The 24,126-nt window shown below is 44.2% G+C and overlaps 1 non-coding gene across 1 annotated transcript; it reads left to right on the forward strand.

Moving 5' to 3' along the window:
- Positions 1–13,355: 13,355 nt before the first annotated feature.
- Trnat-ugu lies at positions 13,356–13,430 on the forward strand. The gene has a single exon. It is a non-coding gene; the product is annotated as a tRNA-Thr (tRNA).
- The last annotated feature ends 10,696 nt before the right edge of the window (positions 13,431–24,126 follow it).

The raw sequence follows: 24,126 nt of genomic DNA on the forward strand, positions 1-24,126 counted from the left end.
GTTAATAGTAATAGTGAAACGTCCCCTTAGAAAAATTATAAATGACTGTGCTTAAACTGACGCACAATATTTTTAACGCAACGCAATCTGACTTTCAAAAATCCCTACAAAAGAATGGCCCTGACTAACAATAACCTATACCTTTCCTGAATCACTCACCTCATAAAAATCTTCGTTACTCGAACTACTGCAATACAGCGTGCGCCAATACTGCCAGCTGAATAAAAGATTATAACTACTGAAGGCACTAAGTACTGATAGCCATAGCAAATGAAAGATTTTGACAGAGAACAAACAATGTATTTACTTTAATAATGTTCAAAAGTCATCATATATATCAGTTCATGACAGCCAGGCTTACAAATTTCCTTTTTCTGACGGATACACGTCCAGATCGTTCGCTCTCAAAACTCTGCCATCTCTCTCCCCACATCCACCACTGCTGGCGGCTCACCTCCAACTGCGCAACGCTACGCGCTGTTCACATCCAACTGCCCAACACTACACAAGCGTATATTCCAACAATTAGTCCAACCTGCCACAGACTGCACACAGCACAGTCAGTGATTTTCATACAGAGCGCTTCATGGCGTTACCAACATAAAAACCTAAACAGCCTATTTACATAGTTTTACTCAGCCGTCTCTGTATCAAATAACGTAGAAGTTTACCAGTACAGTAATTTATAATTTTTCTAAGGGGACGTTCTAGTACGAACCACAAACTATCTTAGTTTTTCACCTGCACAGAACATTGACAAATGCATTACTCATGTTAAGTGTGGGGTGTGAGAATGTCCTATCAGGACGTCTGTCGGATAAATGCTGTATCATGTATTACTGGCAGCTGGGTGGTTCTCAGTAATTTTAAATCACATCATCGTTAAATTAATTAAATCTAAGTTAGGGTCATTATTGTTTATAACATATAGCCCGCATCTCGTGGTCGTGCGGTAGCGTTTTCGCTTCCCACGCCCGGGTTCCCGGGTTCGATTCCCGGCGGGGTCAGGGATTTTCTCTGCCTCGTGATGGCTGGGTGTTGTGTGCTGTCCTTAGGTTAGTTAGGTTTAAGTAGTTCTAAGTTCTAGGGGACTGATGACCATAGATGTTAAGTCCCATAGTGCTCAGAGCCATTTGAACCATATAACATATATAAATAATCTAGTAGGTAACATTCGGAGCACCACGAGGCTGTTTGCAGCTGATGTGTGTAAGTCACAACGCTACAGGACTGCAGCAAAATGCAGGAAGGGTTGGCGATTAATGCGGGGACGGGAAGTTGATACTGATCGTAAGTAAATGTAATGTTAAGCGCACACGTAATGACAGAGAGACGTTGATGTTAGGTTACGGTATTGGCGATAAGTCTCTGGCAGCAGTAACTACTGTAGAGTGCCGAGGACTATCCGAACAGAGCAACCTGAAGTACAACGACACAAGCTTTAGGGAAATCAGTTGCCAGGTTGAGATTCATCGGGAGAATCGGATGAAAATACTTGCCTTTCCGTGTCCGGCAGGGGACATCTAAACTCTTTCCTTGCTAAACTCTAAAGCTTTAATGGCCTTGTCATTGCATAAAAACAGATGTTCCGCTGTGAAACTAACCCTATTCTTGGGCACATGAGGAAATGTCCAATGATCTGTGTTTCTTCGCATTCACACTAGCCATATCATCATCTTCATCTTCATTCTTTCAGTCTTCGGTCGTTTGTTTCTCGGTATCTTGTATGATAGTAAAAATTCTTGCTCTCGTAACAGTCCTGCGATGAAGTCGCCACAATTTCTGGTCGTGAAAAGGGCTAATTTTTTTGTTTTTTTCATCTTTCTCCCGTGTTTCTCAGACGTTTCCCGCTGGTGGAAGGATTAGCTGTTGAAACTAGTCCAGTATTTCCAGGGTACAACCGAGTGTGTTCTCTTTGCAACAATAGTTCGTAGAGGTTCCTTCCATATACCCCCGCAAGAAAATGTAATTCATTTTGCGAAATAAACGGTTTACAGAACTTTATTTAGATCGATTCTTTAGCGTAGCTTGTCATTGTGGGACTCTTAATGACGTAGGGAGATCATAACAAAAGCAGCGCATTGACATGTGTACGTTCAGAAAGCTCAGGAACGTCACTGAAATGTTCATCCATCGAAATATATATATACTCTGCAAACCACTGTTAGGGGTAGGACGGTGCGTACTTCCGATTGTAATAAATGTTAACGTTAGTCATGTTTTCGTAGTATGTAATTATTTATTATGAAACTTCCTGGCAGATTAAAGCTGTGTGACGCACCGAGACTCGAACTCGAGACCTTTGCCTTTCGCGGACAAGTGCTCCACCAACTATGACTTACGACCCGTCGTCACAGGTTTAATTCCGCCAGTACCTCGTCTCCTACCTTCCAAACTTCACAGAAGCTTCGCTGCGAACCTTGCAGAACTAGCACTTATGGAAGAATGGGTATTGCAGAGACATGGCTTAGACGCAGTCTGCGGAATGGCTCCAGGACGAAATTTCCACTCTGCAGCAGAGTGTGCGCGGATATGAAACTTCCTGACAGAGAATGCGGCGTGAGTCGTGCCTGGATAGCTCAGCCGGTAGAGCACTTGCTCGCTAAAGGCAAAGGTCCCGAGTTCGAGTCTCGTCCGGTACACTGTTTTAATGTGCCAGTAAGTTTCATATCAGCGCATACTCAGCTGCAAAATGAAATTTTCATTCTGGTAATTATTTCTTAGTCTGTCCTCGTGGATATACTGAAGAGCAGACATATGTGTCGAAACGTGTAGACGTAAATAATAAGGAAAGAAGAAGACGTTGTGTTTTTCACAAGACAGAGAGTTTAGAAAAATGTGTGTGAATTTCTAAGGTACCAAACGGCTGAGGTCATCGGTCCCTAGACTACACTACTTAAACTAACTTAAACTAAGAACAACACACACACCCATGCCCGAGAGAGGACTCGAACCTCCGACGGGAGGGGCCGCGCAGTCAGTGATATGGCGACTCTAACCGCGCGGCCGAATAGAAAACAAATTAAGAAAGGGAGTACTTGGGAAATGCATTCGTGTTGGAGCTGAACAGCAGTCTTCCACGCCCCGTAGTGTGCACCTAGACTAGAGCGGTATATGCAGCCAGCCACAGCCGTGCCACCGGCGCCACGCTGCCGACGCACTCTGCCTGAGTGGCGGCAGCCGCAGCCGCGCCCAGGAAGACTCCCCAGACGAGGGCCGGATGGCCCCCCCTGCCCTTCCACTCCTTCCCTCTCTTCCGTCTTCCTTCCTCTGCGTGCCCGCGGCCTTGCCCATGCGACGAGCTGCTTGCGCCTGCGGCCACACCCATCGGCTGCCCGCACAACACCTTTGCACAACACTGCCGTTCCCTGTAGCGAGAAGCACTGTGCCTTCGTCCGCATCTATACTCTGCGAGCCTCAATACGGCGTGCGACGGAGGGTTCTTTGTGTGCCGCTGTCACCCCCCCCCCCCCTTCCCCTCTTCTGTCACACTCGTGAATGTTGTGCGGGAAGAACGATTGATGGTAAGCCTCCGCGATTGATGGTAAGCCTCCGAGCGAGCTCGAATGTCCTAATTTTACCCCGATGGTCTCCCCACGAATAGAGGAAGCAGTAGATTGATTGACTCTTCTACGAACGTACGCTCCCGGAATATTAACTGTAAGCAACTCCATAATGCAGAACGCCTCTCTTGCAGCATCTGCCACTGGAGTTGTACCGACTTACCCATGAGCTTTCGCGGATACTACACTACTGGCCATTAAAATTGCTACAACAAGAAGAAATACAGATGATAAATTGGACAAATACATTATACTAGAACTGATATGTGATAACATTTTCACGTAATTTGGGTGTATAGATCCTGAGAAATCAGTACCCAGAACAACTACTTGGCCGTAATAACGGCCTTGATACGCCACGGCATTGAGTCAAACAGAGCTTGGATGGCGTGTACAGGTACAGGTGCCCATGCAGCTTCAACACAAGACCACAGCTCATCAAGAGTAGTGACTGGCGTATTGTGACGAGCCAGTTGCTCGGTCACCATTGACCAGACGTTTTCAGTTGGTGAGAGATCTGGTAAATGTGCTGGCCAGGGCAGCAGTCGAACATTTTCTGTATCCAGAAAGGCCTGTACAGGACCTGCAACATGCGGTCGTGCATTATCCTGCTGAAATGTAGGGTTTCGCAGGGATCGAATGAAGGGTAGATCCACGGGTCTAACACGGCTTAAATGTAACGTCCACTGTTCAAAGTGCCGTCAATGCGAAGAAGAGGTGACCGAGACGCGTAACCAATGGCATCCCATACCATCACGCCGGGTGATACACCAGTATGGCGATGACGAATACATGCTTCCGATGTGCGTTCACCGCGATGTCACCAAACACGGATGCGACCGTCATGATGCTGTAAACAGAACCTGGATTCATCTGAAAAAATGACGTTTTGCCATTCGTGAACGCAGGTTCGTCGCTGAGTACACCATCGCAGGCGATCCCGTCTGTAATGCAGCGTCAAGGTTAACCGCAGCCACGGTCTCCGAGCTGACAGTCCATGCAGCTGCAAACGTCGTCGAACTGTTCGTGCAGATGGTTCTTGTCTTCCAAACGTCCTCATCTGTTGCCCCGGGGATCGAGACGTGGCTGCACGATCCGTTACAGCCATGCGGGTAAGATGCCTGTCATCTCGACTGCTAGTGATATCAAAGTCGGAAAAGTGATGGTACGCATTTCTCCTCCTTACATGAGGCATCACAACAACGTTTCAGCAGGCAACGCCGGTCAACTGCTGTTTGTGTGTGAGGAAACTGTTGGAAACTTTCCTCATGTCAGCACGTTGTAGGTGTCGCCCCACAGCATCTTCTTCCTGTCGGTTACATTTCGCGTCTGTAGCACGTCATCTTCGTGGTGTAGCAATTTTAATGGTTAGTAGTGTAAATTCGCTGCTCTTCTTTAAATCATCCTTCTTTCTTCTGTTAGTCCTACCTGATAAGAGACCCGACTGAGAATCAGTACACAATTATCGGCCGAACGAGAGTTTTGTAAGCTGTCTCCTGAGTGGGTGAAAATACTTCCTCAGGAATACTACACTGAATTTCTGTCATCTGTCTTACCTGCAGATAGTTTCATGAGGTCGTCACACTTTAAACCGCTCCCTACACATACTCCTTGCTATGTTACGCATGTGACCGTCTCCAGTGGCTGCTCTGCAATCCTGTAATCAAAAGGTAATGGGTATTTCTGCCCATTTGTGGTGAGAGTCAATTGCCAATCCCTGCACCAACCCTTGCAGGTATTTCTGCATTCCGCTGCAATTTTCTAGCGTTGCGCCTTGTCTGTGTACGACAGCATCATCCGCGAAAAGCCTTACGGAACTACCGGCGCCACTTGGTCATTTATATGGCCTTGGACGAAATTACGTAAATACCGCATGCATGCTTGAACATGCTTGCCAAGCCTATGTGTTGCAAGTGGCAGTCGTGGTGAGAACAATGTTCTGTGTACTTGTGAGTCCGTCTTTGTCGTTCGTATGGGCCGCTTTTGCCTTGTCCTGCATTGAACTGTCCTGCTGTCACACAGATGCAGGCAAATTTTAAGCCGCGCGGTCTGAGGATGGCTTGCCACGGTTCGAGTGCTCCCTCGGGCATGGGTGTGTGTTGTCCTTAGCGTAAGTTAGGCTAGATCAAGTAGTGTGTAAGGCTAGGGACCGATGACCTGAGCCGTTTGGTCCCAAATTTTAAAGAATTGGGCACTATAAATTTAGGGTACGCCAACAGGTACGCAATAACTGTCCATGGATACTGCGACTCCCGCGCAGTAAGAACGAAGGCTTCAACTTACTCCTTCTTGATGCAATAATTTACCAACAGCCGTATGTATTGTAGAAATTTATTTTATTTTATGAACTTGTATGTGCTACCAGTTTCGGCATTACATTGATGCCATCTTCAGGCCCCACCCGTCAGAGTCGTAAAATCGCTATACACGGAAGGAGCCATATAACTGGATCCGTGAATCAATCGTCGTGCAACAGCTCTTGGTGGCCAGGACGATTGATTCACGGATCCAGTTATATGGCTCCTTCCCTACATAGCGATTTTACGACTATGACGGGTGGGGCCTGAAGATGGCATCAATGTAATGCCGAAACTGGTAGAACATGGACGTTCATAAAATAAAATAAATTTTTACACTACATACGGCTGTTGGTAAATTATTGCATCAAGAAGTTCATGCCAGCCGTCGTCCCACGATCCATAATGGATCAACGAAGATCAACTTAGTCCATCCAAAATATAGATCATTTACACGACAGACTGACCAACCACAAACTTGCCGTGCATTTTGAGAACACCGCTCTCCCCTACAATTAAACTGTTAATCGGTGTGACACTGGACAGAGTTTTCATCAGCAGGCGTCTGACGAACACCACCACGGAACTCCGAACCGGCAACAGTGTTCTGCAAAACCTGTGTAATAACCCTGGAGTGCATCGTCTGAAAAAGTTGTCAGAATATGGGGTGTCTCTTTGAAAGGCGACGGGTTCAACCACGCTCGGGTTTCAAATATCAATCCCAGTATACTGTACTAGTTGTCGCGCAGGTTCCAAAAACGAAGTCAAGTGAGTGCTGTGGTGGCTCCTTGAATATACTCATAGTCTGATATAATCTGAACAGGTGCTCCGGCGCTAAGGACTCTGATATCGACGGTCGGTGAAATGTGATCTTCCCTTGTTCCTTCCAGAACGGTGACGTCTAGCAAGGCAGCGATGCTCTTCAAATGAACTTTATTTATCTCGTTGTAGTTCTGTATTGCTTGCGCTTAAAAAAGTACAGTATACAACGAAAGACTTTTTAATAAAGAGAAAGAACGCGATAGAATCTCGTAACAAGCTTAGTGGCGATTACTTTGCCGCTCAGTACGCGAATAGAGTGGATTATAAAATAGGTAACATAGTTACCAAATATCTTCCTCCCATGTACTACACAGCGGCTTACGTTGTATACAGATACACGTAGTTATATTCTTAAAATCTTCTCTGAATACAAAATACACTATAAATGAATCAAGGGAAGTCACATAAATCCCATATATTTTCTTCTAGCTTTTTTCTTTTTTTTCATTTAACACAACAGCAGTCTGCCTCACGAGACGACAGAGTGCGGCGCTATTTTAATCCACTTTTGCATTCTTATCCCATCGTGTACAGTGCGTAAAATTATTTCTGCTGGATTTCGTCCGCCTGCGCAGACGAAGATCAGATTATGTCAAGCGAACAAACAAAAGACCTTTGGAAGTATAAAATTCCTGTCTTGCCTGCCGTTGGGTACTTAAACTTTATTTACGGGTATTTCGGCACTGCATTAAGCGGCCTAAGAGCGTATTTCCAACAGCGTGGCTGTGAAAACACCACAGTTATGACAGCAGTAAAAGGCCGAAGCAGTGGTCTACTTCTTTTCGCATTGCATATTAATGTACAGCTACCCATAAACAGGGAGGAGCAGTGTATTTCGATTAAACGTCTCGCACGTAAAAGGAAAACTAGTGCATGTCGTCTGCTTATAAGAGGAATTTTATTGTCATATTTCCAGGTTGCCCCATGTCGAAAGAATGGAAGCGCAATTTCATTCATTAAGGAATTTACCTAACATCACAGCTTTCTCCATAATTTACTGTGTCGTGTCGACTTATTTCTACACTCCTAATACAGACAACATCCTTAATTATAGCTGCTCTATATTCCAACCCAGCAGCGCTCTTAATAATACCTGCCCTCTGTCCCAGTCCTTGTTGTCACCACCAGCGTTTCACCCTTACTACGCCTGTACCCGCCTCTGCACTATTCCAAAGGCAGCTGACACAAATCCTGGTCATGGAAGCAACTCAGTGTTACCAGTATTGAGTCGACTTGTTTAAGAGTCCCTGATTCCGAACCAGTGTCCAAACTTCAGTCTCTCTACCCTGCCCATTGTGACTCATAGGTTACTAGGGTATACGGCACTTCAGATTCAACATACGGTCTTCATACATGTCGCTATGTAGATCGTGCGTAGAGTACTTAGTTTGTACTCTTCACCATCGTTACCTCGTCTGGTGGAGGACGTTCTCAGATTCTCTTCTCTTTTGAGCGTTTAGTATACACCTGCTGGGAGACTTTTCGCTATGTGCGGAAAATGAAACAACGTGCAGATAATTCTCAAAAAAATGGAAAAGTTTTTCACGCAGTCCACTATTTACGGAGCAATCTCTACATTCTTGTACCTTACAAGCAACAAGTGACAGAATAGTGGGAAAAATATCGATCTATTACGGCGTTACAAGGCATACTACCAGGTAGGAAAAGTTTCAGAATTGTTGTAATGTTCCAAAAGTGACGCCGATACTTTGCAAACAAGCAATTAAACTGGCTGCGAAAGTGAGATATTTATACGGGGTATTCATTGTATCCCTGTTGTCTTTAGATAGCGTGAGGGCCCATACATCCAAGTTGCTGACCAAAATGATGCGTAAGATACTGGAAGAGAAAATTGAGGATCTGTTAGATGATGATCAGTTTGGCCTTTCGAAAAGGTAAGGCAACCAAGAGGCATTCCTCACCAGACGCTTGGTAATGGAACTGAGACTTTTCTTAGGTTTTGTCGACCTAGGAAAGTAGAGAATTAAGGTATTGGAGATAATGTGTTAGAGAATGCGATGCCCTTACTAGTAACTGACAACAACCACGTACTTCCGTTGACTGGAAAGTTCCAGACGGTTAATTTCGCGCCAACGGTCGGGAAGTTCCCCTAATAGAGACCCACACACGAGCGACGGATCGCGTGGGCAACGGATCGCTTCGTCGATCGCAAGTATGTGGGCAAATCGCAGCGAACGGCCGCTGATGCACGCAAATCGCAGGCAGGTTGATGGATCGGATTGCATGCGATTCGTACTTGCAATATGGCTACCTGGCTGATGAGAAGCGATGTGTGGCAATATGGGGCGACTCGTTTCTCAAGTTGTGCAGTTCAGTTTCGTTTCACTTTGCCTTCGTTGAATAAGAACCTTACGTTAGAATTTATAAGTATTTCAAGACCATGAACCACTCAGAGAAGTTGTGGCCGGCGTTGCCATTATTTTACATTAAAAAGTTGTACAAAATACATCCCCTTCCTCCCATCCCACCCACTCCACAGTTTTGAAGCTTATGCTGCAGAAGTAGAATCAGTGGAAAGTTAATAGTAATAGTCATGATACACTGGGCTCCATTTAATGAGAATGGCCGAGCGGTTCTAGGCGGTACAGTCTGGAACTGCGCGACCGCTACGGTCGCAAATTCGAATCCTGCCTTGGGCATGGATGTGTGTGATGTCCTTAGGTTAGTTAGGTTTAAGTAGTTCTGAGTTCTAGGGGACTGATGACCTCAGAAATTAAGTCCCATAGTGCTCAGAGCCATTTGAACCATTCGATTTGATGATTTTTATTTATTTATGAAACAGTTTCACGCATTGTAAAAGTTTTCAACTCTTAAACAGAATGACGTACCTTATTATTAAGTGGAGATTTTAATTTAAATGTTCAGGGCTGTACTCAAAGCTCTCTTTCATTTCATATAGCCTAACTCTCCCTTGCCTGGGAGAGCACTGGAACAGACAGCATATCTATAGACAAATTGGATTTGCAAAACAAACTGCGCACATATTTGAGGCCTAAGTTGAGCAACAAGAACATGAAAAAGCAATTAATGACTAACAAGCGGAAACCGCATTCTATTAGCACACTTGGCATCAGTGAGAAGTGTAATATATTCCGTAAAGTAACGTTGCAGTTCCCAAGGAGAGTGTTTCAAAGCAAGTGTAATAAATTACAATTCCTATTTGTTTTCTTTTTTGTTTATTTTTTGTAGGTGTCGGTGAGTGTATAGAGATCAGCTGCGACAGCTACTAAACGTAGCAGCTCAGTTTCCACAGCAAAATTTTTCGACACGATGACTGGTTCATAGTATTGGTTAAAACTGATTGGCAAATCGCTGGTGTATGGCGGTGTCGAGGCGACAGACCGACTGCAACGATATCACATCCGATGGATCGTAGCAATCCTCTGGTCGTGTATGAAGCCGTTTACACTGCGCGTGCTTGGGAGGCGCTGGAGAAGTACTGTGTGTGTAATCTTATGGGACTTAACTGCTAAGGTCATCAGTCCCTAAGCTTACTCACTACTTAACCTAAATTATCCTAAGGACAAACACACACACACATGCCCGAGGGAGGACTCGAACCTCCACCGGGACCTGCTGCACAGTCCATAACTGCAGCGCCCCAGACCGCTCGGCTATTCCCGCGCGGTTGGAGAAGTACTTCAGTGGATTATGAGAGATCGAAGGTTACAGTCGGGGTGCAGTCCAGAGCTAATATTGTTGAGACTGGAATTATGACAAGCATTGTGAACAGAATGAATCTACTTATGTAACAGGTGGATGACGTTTTGTTGAATTGTAAATGAAGTATCGAAAGATGTAAATGGTAAAAGAGGATCGTTGACGAAACCATGTGACTTACCAATGAAGCTAGATAGTTAAATCATTCTGAACGTATTCATTATGTAAATAAAAACCGCCTTTTCTTTCGGCAGTGTATTTTCCTTCTCCCAGACGCGTTTTCCCTTTCAGTTTAAGGCATCTTTAGTGGAATGTATAAAGTTTTGTTTTGATATGCGATATTTTTAATTATAAAACAGTTCATGTCTTGTATTTTTACCTAAATAAGTGATTACTTACAGTTATTTGCGTTTTCTATTGGCATCTGCGTTTCGTCTTATCTGGTCACACGCTTATATTTCGTAAGTGAGGTTATAGTGTGGCCTCCAGCATGTGACCGGATGAGAAGAAACGCAGATGCCAACTAAAAACGCTTATAACGGTACGCAGTCATTTACGTAAAAAAGAAGACGTCAGCTCTTCTATAATCTAAAAATATCGCGTACCAAAACAAAACTGTATCATTCTAGATTCCACTGAAGATGCCTTAAAGCAAGAGGCGAAACGTTTCTGGAAGAAATAAAATACATCGTAGCAAGAAAAGGCGATTTTTGTTTACTGTGGTGACCTGCCCACTCGTCTCTTATGGGGTGCCTAAAGGAGGCTGCTTTCTCCGATAGCTATACAACAATTCAAGCAAATCACACTAATGATTTTATTACAATAAAGTAGATCGGCAATACGTAACTTTGGTTTACTGTGTCGTGTCGCAAGCGATTGACGACATGCAAACAATCAGTGTCTTTCGCTATATAGAATGTCCATGCAAGTAATGGGTATGGATCGCAAGTAACAGCTCTTCGCGTGCTCTCTTCTAGTCCGGGTCTCTGGCAGGAGGGGCGCTCATACTCTCATCGGCTAGAGGGAGGTCCTAGTCAGGGAACTACTGGCTGACGTCGTCTCAGAGCTTTCTATGCTCTTGCGCTCTTCGTCTTCGTGCCGTCGCTTGTCTTTACGCCGGAACATTTACAAAACGAATATTTCTGTTTTTGCTGCGGATGATGGCCACGCAAACAAACTTTGTTATTCGTAACGTAAATTATGTGGTGAATTTTTCGTTTTGGTTAGACAGAGAAATGTGAGACCGTAAGAGACTGACTAGGGACCATACTCTTCTTGGAGCATTAATAAACTGTGTTGAAATTGACCGGCTTTTGTAACTGTGGTACTGTTGCAAAAAATAGGTCCCTACATGCGTGGAAGCAATGCACTGGTTGGTATAGCCACTTGAAGCAATTCAGTAGTCGCTTACATGTCTGATGTATATGCTACCTCATCCATCTGACGCTAAAGTAGAGTGAAATGTCACTAATCAGATAAAAACAAAAAATAAGTGGGGAGGGGGGGGATGAGGGATTAGGAGAAGGATGCTACAATTTAAGTAGACTGATGCTGTAAGATATCGGCCAGGGAAGAAAGGACGGGATGATAGGACGTGTGTCAAGACGTCGGAACAACTGCCGCGGTGCTAGAGTGAGTCGCTGAGGTCAAAATCTATACAGGAATGCAGATATTGTACTATATAGCACAAATAATTAGGTTTTGCAAATAATAGATTTCAGCTATCAGTCGCCGTTTTTAAATTTTATTGGCAGATCTAGATTTCAGCTAGAAACTAGCTATTCTCAATGCACTATCATTTTTTGATCAATGCATGCAATGCCTGTTGGTCGAGCTTCATGCACAGTTCATTGAATACTACAGTAGTACAGCCCCACCACACGGACTGGCTGCCGTGCTGGTGACCTAGCAGGAGGGGGGGGGGGGGGCAGGGTGCAAAGGGAAAGGGGAGGGGAAGGGGAGAGGAACCTGCACCATGGAAGCTAGGTAGGGAGTTCATCCCCAAATGGCTCACACTGAACGGAAAATTTTGGAAATGGAGGTCAAACCCCAAGGGGACCTAAAACACCGAAAAGGAGATGGAAACAGCGAACTAAACAATAGCACAGACCAAAACAAAGCCAGGAGGATAGCCAGGTCGACATAAAAAAGGCCACTAAGAGGGAAAAGAGGGGGCAGGGACAAAGGAGTAAGGATAGGGAGGGAGAGGAACAGGGATGGTAATGCAGCCTGGAAAGGAAAGGAGACTGCTCGGGGCCCTGTGCGCGCCACACACGTTCCCACAAAAGGACTGTGGGCCCCCTGGGGGAAACAGCGAGTGGTCACGCCTAAGATTTTACCGAGCGCGCGAGCTGGTCCAGGAAGCGGACACTGCAGCAGCAGTGGCAGCAAGTGCAGCGGGGGAACCCCAAGGACATCCTGGCCGTGGCGCTCGCTTCGTGTTTGTTTATGTTTGCGTGTGGCTCGCCTGTGACGTAATGCTGCATGCAGAAATGTCCGTCAGACGAAGGCGACCGTACTGGCAGCCGCGAGAGACGCCGGACAGCGTTCGGAGACGTGTCTGGCGGACCTGGATCCGTACCTGCAGTGTCCGCCATGTTGGAGTAGAGGCGTAGCGCTTAACTGCCGGTTGAGCCCCAAGAGCGCTGCCTCCCAACTCCTCCTCACATGAGCCCATGACTCCCTGAGACTTAATCTCATGTCAGCCAAACCTCCAACATATATGAAGATGGTATCTGTTCTTTCGGATATGTCCGAAAGAACAGATACCATCTTCATATAGTTAAGGCTAACCGGCCATTGACCTCCTTCTGCTGTGCGGATGCACACGCATTGCCCGAACTCTTACGGGACTCGGTAAGATTGTCTGTCGCGAGTAATGAGTGTAATGGGCAGCGGCACTAGGAATGTAGTGTGTGGACATTAAGTTGGGAATGTGGGTCCCACGGGGAACGTGCAATGGATAAATTCCAGCAGTCGCACTGTCCTTTGTGCCCTCGGTGGCTCAGATGGATAGAGCGTCTGCCATGTAAGCAGGAGATCCCGGGTTCGAGTCTCGGTCGGGGCACACATTCTCAACTGTCCCCGTTGATGTATATCAACGCCTGTAGACAGCTTAGGGTCTTTATTTAATTATCATTTCAAACATCCAAGAAGTTTTACCAACTTGCTAAACTTAACACTGAACGACTTACGTTTATCTTTCGGAATAACACTATAAAATGGCAGACGATAAATAATATTTTGTTAAGCTAAGAAATAACGCGAGAATGAGACGTTTGGCACCGCATGTTTACAACAGTCTTGTTACTCTAAAGAAAACCTTTTTTATGTAGCAACGGAAGCCGCGGATAAAATAAACCTTTATTTGCTACCAGTTTGTCGAAACGATCACCATAAAATTACTACAGCAGCTTATCTACATCTGCATCTTTACTTTCTAAGCCAACTTACGGTATGTTGGCGATGGCTGCTTTATGTGCTACTATCATTTGCTCTCTACCTGTGGCCGAGCGGATTTAGGCGCTACAGTCTGGATCCGCGCGACCGCTACGGTCGCAGGTTCTAATCCTGCCTCGGGCATGGATGTGTGTGATGTCCTTAGGTTGGTTAGGTTTAAGTAGTTCTAAGTTCTAGGAGACTGATGACCTCAGATGTTAAGTCCCATAGTGCTCAAAGCCAGCCCTTTACCTGTTCCACTCGACAGCGGTTCGCGGGAAGAGCGATTATTAGTAAACCTGTGCGCCGGCTCGAATCTGCCTACTTTTACCTTCACCATCATTTTGCGTGGTAGACGTAGTAGGCAGCAATGTGCCACAGTATTTGTTAACTCCTCTAGGAACGAACGCCCTCAGAACTTAAACAGTAAACCACATCGTGATGCAGGACACCTCTCTTGCGGTGTCTGTCGGTGAAGCTGGTCGATCGTCTCCGTAATGCATTCGTGCTTGCCAAGTGAACATGTAACGAAACGCGCTCCTCTACTCGGGATCTTTTTCTATTTGCTCCATCAGTCCTACCTGGTACATGTCGCAGACTGACGAACAATAAAATTTGTTAAAACTTGTAATACTGCAGATTAGATCTCTAGGAAGATATTTTCCCCTTGGTGTTCAGTAATTCACATTTATTGACACTTTTCGAGACCAACTCATATAAGAAGAAAGACCGAAATGTTCATACACAGTGAAAGGTGGCTACACTGAGCCACAGCGCCAGAGATTGCGCCAAAGAGTTTTATTTCGCCGCCTCCACTGGCAGTTCTTGTCGAGAAGTCGTAGTAGGCAGTGCTTGTTGAGATGTGGTAGTGGAGAGTTCTTGTCTAGAAGTCGTGGTGGAGAGTGCTTGTTGAGATGTAGCAGTGGTGAGTCGTTGTTGAGAAGTTGCGGTAGTGAGTGCTTGTTCAGATGTTGTCATATTGGTTCAAATGGCTCTGAACACTATGGGACTTAACATCTATGGTCATCAGTCCCCTAGAACTTAGAACTACGTAAACCTAACTAACCTAAGGACATCACACAACACCCAGTTTGTCATATTGTTTTGATGGGCTAGACACCAGATATTGTTGGATTGGGGATGCTGTAATGATCAGAGTGTGCTTTTCGTCAATATATATGAAGGTAAAAAAATTCCTTTTTTTATTATTTCAATGTATTAAACTATAATGCCTCTTGGTCACAGGTTCACTCAACAAAGCATCTGGCTCGTGTTCTTGTATTAGACTGTATTTCTGGTTTCTATATGCAATTATAGTATTTCTGGTTTTTTTAATTACTTCAGTATAAATGGTGTTTAAAATATCTGGTCTTAATGAGGAAGAACCGTGCCAGATGTGTACGTTGAATCACACTTCCACACACAGAACAGCTACACTTGTGCCTTGTTGTTTCGTAGCTTTCATAGTTGCTGGGGACTTAATTAATTAATTGTGTTAACGGAAATTTTCTTTCATTCTTTGTTGTTATGCTATGCAGTCAGATTGCGTACTAATACTAGTCAGGGCATACAGCGACTAAAATCAAAATTATTTGCATAATATTTAATTAAACCCCCATGCGACAGAATAGTATCATGTGTCAGCTAACTGCTCCAGAGTGCAAACCCTGATTCCACCTTTCCTCGAACGTGTTCTGATGACGAGCTAAGCTCTAAACGCGTCGGTAAACGTGGATTAATTAACACACAGTGAAAAAAAATTCTAGCTATCTAATCAGCAGTGTTAAAAATTTTAAAACATTTTGTTACGCAATATTTGCAATCCTCGTATGTGGCTTCATGACGCACCTAAAAAAAATTACGAGCAGTATTCAAGTATTGTTCGCAAGAATGTTTTTTAAGTTACCTCCTTTGTGCGTGGAGTGCAGTTCTCAGGATTCTTCCAATGAAATTGTCTGCCATCTGCCTTTTTCTACGATTTGTCTTACGTGGTCGATCCACTCTGAATCGCTCCTTGCGCACACTCCTACATATTTTATGGAAGTAACTGCGTCCTGTGATTGATCTGCAACCCTGCAATCGTACAGTAATAAGTCTTTCTACCTGTGTATGCGCAATCCGATACATTTGTTTATACTGATAATCAGTTGCCGCTCCCCTGCACCAAGCGTCGATCCTTTGCATTTCTTCCTACATTTATTTCGCAGCAATTTTGTAGCGTTGCTGCAACCATCATCTGTTTCCGACGTTATCTACTCCTCGTTTATATGTACATATAATGAAAAGTAATGGGCCAATGAGACTCCCTTGGGCTACACCCGAAATTACTTTCACATCTGAAGATTTCTCTCCATTGACTGTGACGTGCTGTGTTCCATTTGCTAGAAATTCTTCGATCCAGTTGCAAGCCGGCCAGATACTCGCCACGCTCGCGTTTGTTTTCATTAGGCGGCAGTGCCGAACTGTATCGAGCGCCTTTCGAAACTCAAGGCTCACGGCATCCACCTGAGCGTCTGCACTATTGCTTTCTGGATCAAGTGGACGAACACAGCGAGCTGGGTTTTACATGATCATTTTATTCGGAACTTATGTTTATTCTTACAAAGGAAATTCTCTGTCTCCAGAAATATACTCGAGCAGATAACCTGTTACAAAATTTCACAACAGACCGACGGCAGAAATATATAGTAGACATATAGTTCAGTCTGTCCATTTGACGACCTAACTCGAAAACGAGAACGACCTCAGCTGTGTCCCAATAATCAGGAGCGCTTCGCTCCTTCAGCGACTTAGCTTCTCTCTCGTTGAGCGATTTCAGTTGCCTTTCTATACCATGCCCACTTATTTCGCTATCTGTCATTCCGACGTTCCTGCGACGATTTAAAGGAGGAGCTGCAGTGGAACCATCGTCAGTGAAACAGTTTTGGAAAAAGTAGTATTTCGGCCTTTGTGTCATCCTCAGTTTCGAAGCCGTTATGGCCAAGGAGTGTTGGGACAGTTGACGTAGATTTAATGTAAGACCAAAACGTCATGGGAATTTCTGTCAACTCGGCAGATACAACAACTTAGGTTCGACATCGTCGAACGCTTCGTGCATGCTCTCCTCGTGCTAATTTTGGCTTTCGTCAGTTTTTGTTTGTCTGTGAGGCTTTGGCTGCGTTTAAATTTGTAGAGAAGGTCTCTTTGTTTTCATATTAGCTTTCTAACATGACCGTCGAATCACGACGGGTCTTTCCGATCCCTCACAATTTTGCTCAGCAACCTATCTGACGTCATTCTTACTGAGGAGTCAGTAAACATAAAATTATATAAAAAAGTTTAGCATGACTGTCGTCAAAAATAAAACGCAGTTACGCAATTCAGTAATATTACTACACTGTCCATTATCACGATATCTGCTATTACGTGGAGTACACTGTGCATACCGACCACCACACGGGACGCTGTGCGCTCGCCTAAAAATGACTGATCTGTGGCAACGTTGTGAGCATTAAACACAGGGATTTTATTTCTGGAAACTGACACGCATGAAACAGCTGCGTTAAATTCGCAAGCGATTGCACAAGACGCGCAATAACAATCCAGAACGACATCAGGGAGGGGCCAATGGATTCGAAGGCACATTACGCGTTGAAAAGATAGCTCTTCAAATTTTCCATTTCCTCTTTGACATAAAAATCATAGATAAAATATATAAACAAGCAAACAAAGCTTTGAACATTTTTAAGAATTGTTTGGAAATACACGATAATGTCGGTCAACAAATGTGATACGTTACTTGTTATTATTTAACCTCATATTCCGTATTAGAACATGGTTCGTGGTAGTACTGTTACTTGCCTTAACGTATCTATATATAGGAAAATGAAGCATAGTCTCCCTTTTAGAATGTTAGATTTTACTTTTTTGGAATTTGAGAAATAAGCCGACAAGTCAGTCCATCAATGTTGTGTTTCGTTAATTCTACAGAATGTAATTTAGTCGGGCGACTAAAACACACATACGCGGCCTGGCAGTGACAATCAGCTGATAATTTTGTACGTCGCTTCGTATATCAGTATAGGCAGATTTTTCGATCACCCACGCCCGTATTCCTGTATTACCTGTCGGTAGATAGTGAAGTTAGTATTAACAGATAAAACATTCAAAATCTTACGTTTCGTAAAGAAATGAAGAAACAAGAAGAGCCGAAATGAATTAAAAATAATGCTGGTGATATTTACAAACCACGTCTGTGTTTATCCAGTGTCTACCAAATACGATGAATTTTCCCGACCATGTATGAAACTACGACTTTTTGTTCGCTCTCTTCTGTTCTGGAGCATATTCCCCAGTAAAGCAACAATAGTTGTCACTCTCCATTGCGTACTCAGCTCGGTACAGCTTCATTCAGATCCACCACGTTGGTTAATAAAATCAGCTGAACAGCGACGATGAGTGACATATCTTTCGACGGTACGATGTGTCTTGTGATCTTGACCAATTACGAGCAGAGGAGACGTTTAGCGATCAGAATCGGCAGATGAATAATACCTCACGCCAGCTTTTGTGTCTGGCTTTCCAAATTTGGAAATTGTCGGATTTATCGTAACCATCGCCAAAAAACTCCGGTAGAGTTCCCTCACTAACCATATCGGTTGAAAAATCGTCTCTTGTGTGAAGCACCTACTGTAAAAATATGACACAGTGACTGGCCGACTGAAAAATGTGCAAAAAATGACTCTGAGCACATGGGACTTAACTTATGACGTCATCAGTCCCCTAGAACTTAGAACTACTTAAACCTAACTAACCTAAGGACATCACACACATCCATGCCCGAGGCAGGATTCGAACCTGCGACCGTAGCGGTCGCGCGGTTCCAGACACAGCGCCTAGAACCGCTCGGCCACTCCGGCCGGCGAAAAATGTGCACTTAGTCTTAGCTTTAGGAAGCTGTATTCCAATATAGCATCTGCTCGGTTCGCCCAGTGTCTCAGGAACGATCTTGTATCGTATTGGCTCACGTTACCGAAATCCGACACGACTCAATGCGTTTTGCACTCGCGAGAATACTTAGCGATGAAAAATTCCACGTAATGACGCCACAAAAGCCGGCCGAGGTGGCCGAGCGGTTCTAGTCGCTCCAGTCTGGAACCGCGAGACCGCTGCGGTCGCAGGTTCGAATCCTGCCTCGGGCATGGATGTGTGTGATGTCCTTAGGTTAGTTAGGTTTAAGTAGTTGTAAGTCTAGGGGACTGATGACCTCAGATGTTAAGTCCCATAGTGCTCAGAGCCATTTGAACCATTTTGAACGCCACAAAACTCTTCCTGTTTAATATTCACGTTAGGTTTCACGTTCCGTGTGGTGAAGACTTCTGGGGAAAGTTTCTCGTCTGTAACTGATAAGAAGGGCATGGGATCTGACTGAAATAACACTTTCTTAACGGCGTTCTGTCCCCATCGCGACTGCATTTAATATGCTTCAGCGATATCTAGTTTGGCCTTGACCATCGTGAAGTTGATCTCGATGTAATCTTGTTTTACAAAGGTTCCACGTGATACTCCGTACCACAAGATTTAAGCGAGAGATTACATTGATGGTGACAAAGGCTGAAAGTACTTATCTGTAAACTGTTATTGCGATCTAGACCCAACATTATAAATAAAGTGCTATACGATTGCGGATTTTTATCTAGACTGTGTCATGAACAGAGCGAAGTTTAATGGCAACTGTAGCATTGACGTGCATATACTTCAGGGCGATTAATTTAGATTGACTCGATGCCTTTCTAAGACAAAGTATTTTTTTCTTTTGCTTTTTTAATTCAAAGTTTTCGCGAAAACTGCTATTGCAGTCTAAAATGTTAATTCACTCATTGTCCCGTTCTCTGGATCACGAGCTGAAACTGGTCTGTTGCGTTATATTCACTTCTGAAGCACATTTTTAGTGAATACTTTGTAAATTATGGATAAAATGCTGATAACTATATAGTTTTTTATTTCTTACGTAATATAACGCGTACAGCGTTGAGCCATATCTGCGAAACTGTTCTCCTTTGTAGTCATTCTGTAAATTCTTTTGTTCATTCTTCAGGCTTTCCCGGCGTTATGTTCACGTGTTGAATAAGCGGGTCTTCTATCGGCTGTTCTCACTGACGCGGACAGCCGGCAGAAGACCCTATTATTCGACATGTCTTCTGGTTTTATTGTCCCTCCAGCTTTAAAAATTTCTTCTGAAACACCTTCATCTGCGTGTGACTTCCCTTCCTTGATACCCCGTGCTGTTTAACGGAACTCACCCATTACTTCAGAACTGTCGTTATTTCCATTACTAGGTTTTGTTATTGATCTTTTTAATAACAAAAATATTCAAAGGCATCTTGGTGTGTTTGCAGAATACGTTCCCTGTTGTTCGTTATTATCTTAACTGAAGATATGTGGTGTCTGCCCAGTGCTGGTGTTTTCAATGCTGTTACTCTTGTCGTTTCCAGTTGCTTCTGTTGCCACATTCTCTTGAAAGTATTTAATTCGGCGCAGTCTATAGTGTTCCTAAAACTCTCGCCTTCTCGTTGATAGCTGTCTAGTTCAATTTGAGAGTTTCTTGTCTTTGTGCATTGCATTCTTCGTACCAGTAACTTCTTTTGCTGCTGGCATGAGTACCGTTACTAAACAACTGCCGTTTTCGTCTTTATACACTCTTTTTCTAAGTCCCCGACCCTGTTGCTTCATTTAATCCGGTATACGTCGCTATTCTTAAGTAAATTATCATACCCCACATTTGTAAGTTCCTTGCTGACGAGACTGTTTTTGTCTGGTTTTGTATCTATTTCATGCGTGCAGCTGTATGCCGGCGCACAGCAGGCATGTTCAAGTGTTCAAATGTGGGTGAAATCTTATGGGACTTAACTGCTAAGGTCATCAGTCCCTAAGCTTACACACTGCCTAACCTAAATTGTCCTAAGGACAAACACACACACCCATGCCCGTGGGAGGACTCGAACCTCCGCCGGGACTACTGCAGACATGATTTCAAAAACAGATTAGGTAATTAAATAAGCGAATCGTGATAGTTGAAAAATTGTGCCGAGCAAGACTGGTATCCCTATTTCCTTTATCATCGCGACCAGTAGCATCTGTAATTTGCGCTAATATAATACGATGTCATTGCGTTTAATTGATTTGATGCAAATCGAGCGACAAACTTCACTTGAGTGGATTTAAGTTTTTCAGTTATGTGATTCTTAGTAGTTTTGTTGTTTACGAATTCGCTCACAAATCCTCTCGATTTCGAAACAACCACTGGATAACTAATTGAAATGTGATAGACGAAGGGAGGGAATTCTGACAGTCCGAATGCAAACCAACACATGGCATCCGAAGCAATTCGCGTCCACAGGCCGTGGTCTAGCGGCTAGCGTTGCTGCCTCTAGATCACGGACCGAACGAGGTGGCGCAGTAGTTAGTACACTAGATTAGCATTCGGGAGGACGACGGTTCAAACCCGCGTCCAGCCATCCTGATTTAGGTTTTCCGTGATTTCTCTAAATCGCTTCAGGCAGCTGCCGGCCCGCATCTCGTGGTCGTGCGGTAGCGTTCTCGCTTCCCACGCCCGGGTTCCCGGGTTCGATTCCCGGCGGGGTCAGGGATTTTCTCTGCCTCGTGATGGCTGGGTGTTGTGTGCTGTCGTTAGGTATAAGTAGTTCTAAGTTGTAGGGGACTGATGACCATAGATGTTAAGTCCCATAGTGCTCAGAGCCATTTGAACCATTTTTTGCAGCTGCCGGAATGGTTCCTTTGAAAGGGCACAGCCGACTTCCTTCCCTAATCCGATGGGACCAATTACTTGGCTGATTGCTCCCCTCTCACAAATCAACCAACCAAACATCTAGATCACGTGGTTCCGGCTTTGATTCCCAGCCAGGTCGGGCATTTTCTCTGCCTGTGAACTTGCTGTTTGTGCTGTCCTCATCATTTCACCATCCTTCGAGAAAAGTAGCGAGACTGGACAGTGAAAGGATTGGGAATTTGTACGGCGCTGGTAACCACGCAGTTGAGCGCCCCACAAACCAAATATCATCGTCGAAGCAATGCGAACAAATGCTATCTGATCGAAACTATCCAGACATCTCTGTGTAATGCGAAACGACCACCAGATGTCGGAAGTGGCGAACCTGCCGGTACACATGGGAGTGTTGTGTTGTCAGCAGAGAGGCACAGCAGGATGGGTTGGGCAGGAGAGTTCAGTCGCTTCGAACGTGATCATTGGATGTCACCTGAGTAACAGAGGCATCAGGGACATTTCAAATCTTGTAAAGCTGCCCAAATCGATTCCTAGAGATGTGATGGTGAAGTTGAAACACGAAGGATCAGTCACATCTAAACCAAGACCACGCTGACCTCATGTACTGATGGACGGGTACCGACGAGCATTGTAGGGGTAAAAAAATCGCTTGAAATCAGCGGAAGGAATCCTTGGTGATTTCCAAAGCGGTACCAGCAGTCCAGTTAACACAATGACTGTGCGTATCGAGTTAAAAACAATTGGGTACATTGGTCGAGCAGCTCCTCAAGAACCACACATTTCTGAAATTAGTGCTAAGCGATACTTGAGATGGAGTAAAAAGCAACCCCTCTGGACAGAGGATGACTGGAAGCGAACGATTTGGAGTGACGAATCACGCTATGCCCCGTGGCAATCCCCGATGAGAGGGTTTGCATTTGGCGAATGTGTGCTGCCATCAGGTGAAGTCACAACACTGAAATATCGAGGGGGTGGTGTTATGACATGGGGTTGTTTTCCGAGGTCGGGGTGTACTTCCCTTAAGGTTCAAATGGCTCTGAGCACTATGGGACCTAACTTCTGAGGTCATCAGTCACCTAGAACTTAGAACTACTTAAACCTAACTAACCTAAGGACATCACACACATTCATGCCCGAAGCAGGATTCGACCCTGCGATCGTAGCGGTCGCGCGGTTCCAGACTGAAGCGCCTAGAACCCTCGGTCACAACGGCCGGCTTTCCCTTAAGGAAACACATATTACAGCGTTGGGTAATACGAACAGTAGTGTGGAACGTGTGGCGTTCGCCTGCTTTATTTCTTCGTTGATAGTCCTCGGTGTCAACGTATTGCATTGTTACACTGGCCGAAAAATGGGGGGGGGGGGGGGTTGGAAGTTCAACACTGACTACTGCAAATCATGTATCCGACAGTTTCACCATTGCGTTTCACAGTTCTTTTCTTTCATTGTTGACAATCCCCGAATATTAATATTACGCAGTTATATTAGCAGTTCACTATTGGTAAATGTTAAACGTCATTAATAGGTTGCAGGCAAAGATCAGCATGCTGGTACAGCGGTTTGCTGTTGAACATCTGTGAGCAGTAAATACCTAACCACACAGTTCACAGTTCTTGCAGAATAATAAGGTACATGTGACACTATTTCTCAAATAAACTGAACAGAAACAGTTCTAACATACGGCCTATTTGTGTTACACTAATTCCACTGTTACGTTGATGCATCGTTGTTACCTGAAACCGTACATAATGCCCCTCTGAAAATCTGCCTCGGACTGACTGTGTAGAGACCAAACATCCGTCCTTTATATATCCTCACAATAATGGGCACTGAAACTATACATTGTTTGATGCTTAATTTACAGAAATTACAATTAAAACATAACTCATTCAATTAACTGAATACACCGAAAAATTTCTCCTTTTTAACAGTTCCTTTTACCACAAAGGTTAGGTCGAATTATTTGTTTAAATAATAAAATTAACGGATACAGTTATACAAACAATACTTTCGACAAGCCTGGTAATTATTTTGGAATTAATTACGGGCGGGCTTTGCTAACACGTTTTCAAATGGAGCCAAATAAATACTTTAAGAATCCTAGTAGTTCTTCTTCCAAATGTTTATAATTAGTACATAATATATATTTGTTTATAAGTCAATAATAGAATCTAAGTCACAAAACAATTACTGATTTCACCCTGTAACAAAAGTATTAACTAGGAATGCTCAAAATAAATTAGGGAAGTAATTACACACACAATACTAAGCACCAAATGAGATCTGGTGCTATATTCCATAAGACTGAGGACCAACCTTTCTCTTTTAAGGAAATGCCGATTATACTCATGCATGTTAATGGTAATTAGGTAAAAATGAAAATAAAATGAATTTAAGGAGGCAGATTCACATGATAATGCACCCTGTCATGCAGTAGCATCTGTGAGGCAATGGTTTGTGGACAATAACTTCCCTGGAATGGACTGGGGTGCCCAGTGTCCCGACCTGAACCCAATGGAACACCTTTTGGAACAGTTGGAAC

Source organism: Schistocerca piceifrons, chromosome 2 (genome assembly GCF_021461385.2).
Source record: "Schistocerca piceifrons isolate TAMUIC-IGC-003096 chromosome 2, iqSchPice1.1, whole genome shotgun sequence".
Lineage (NCBI taxonomy): Eukaryota > Metazoa > Arthropoda > Insecta > Orthoptera > Acrididae > Schistocerca > Schistocerca piceifrons.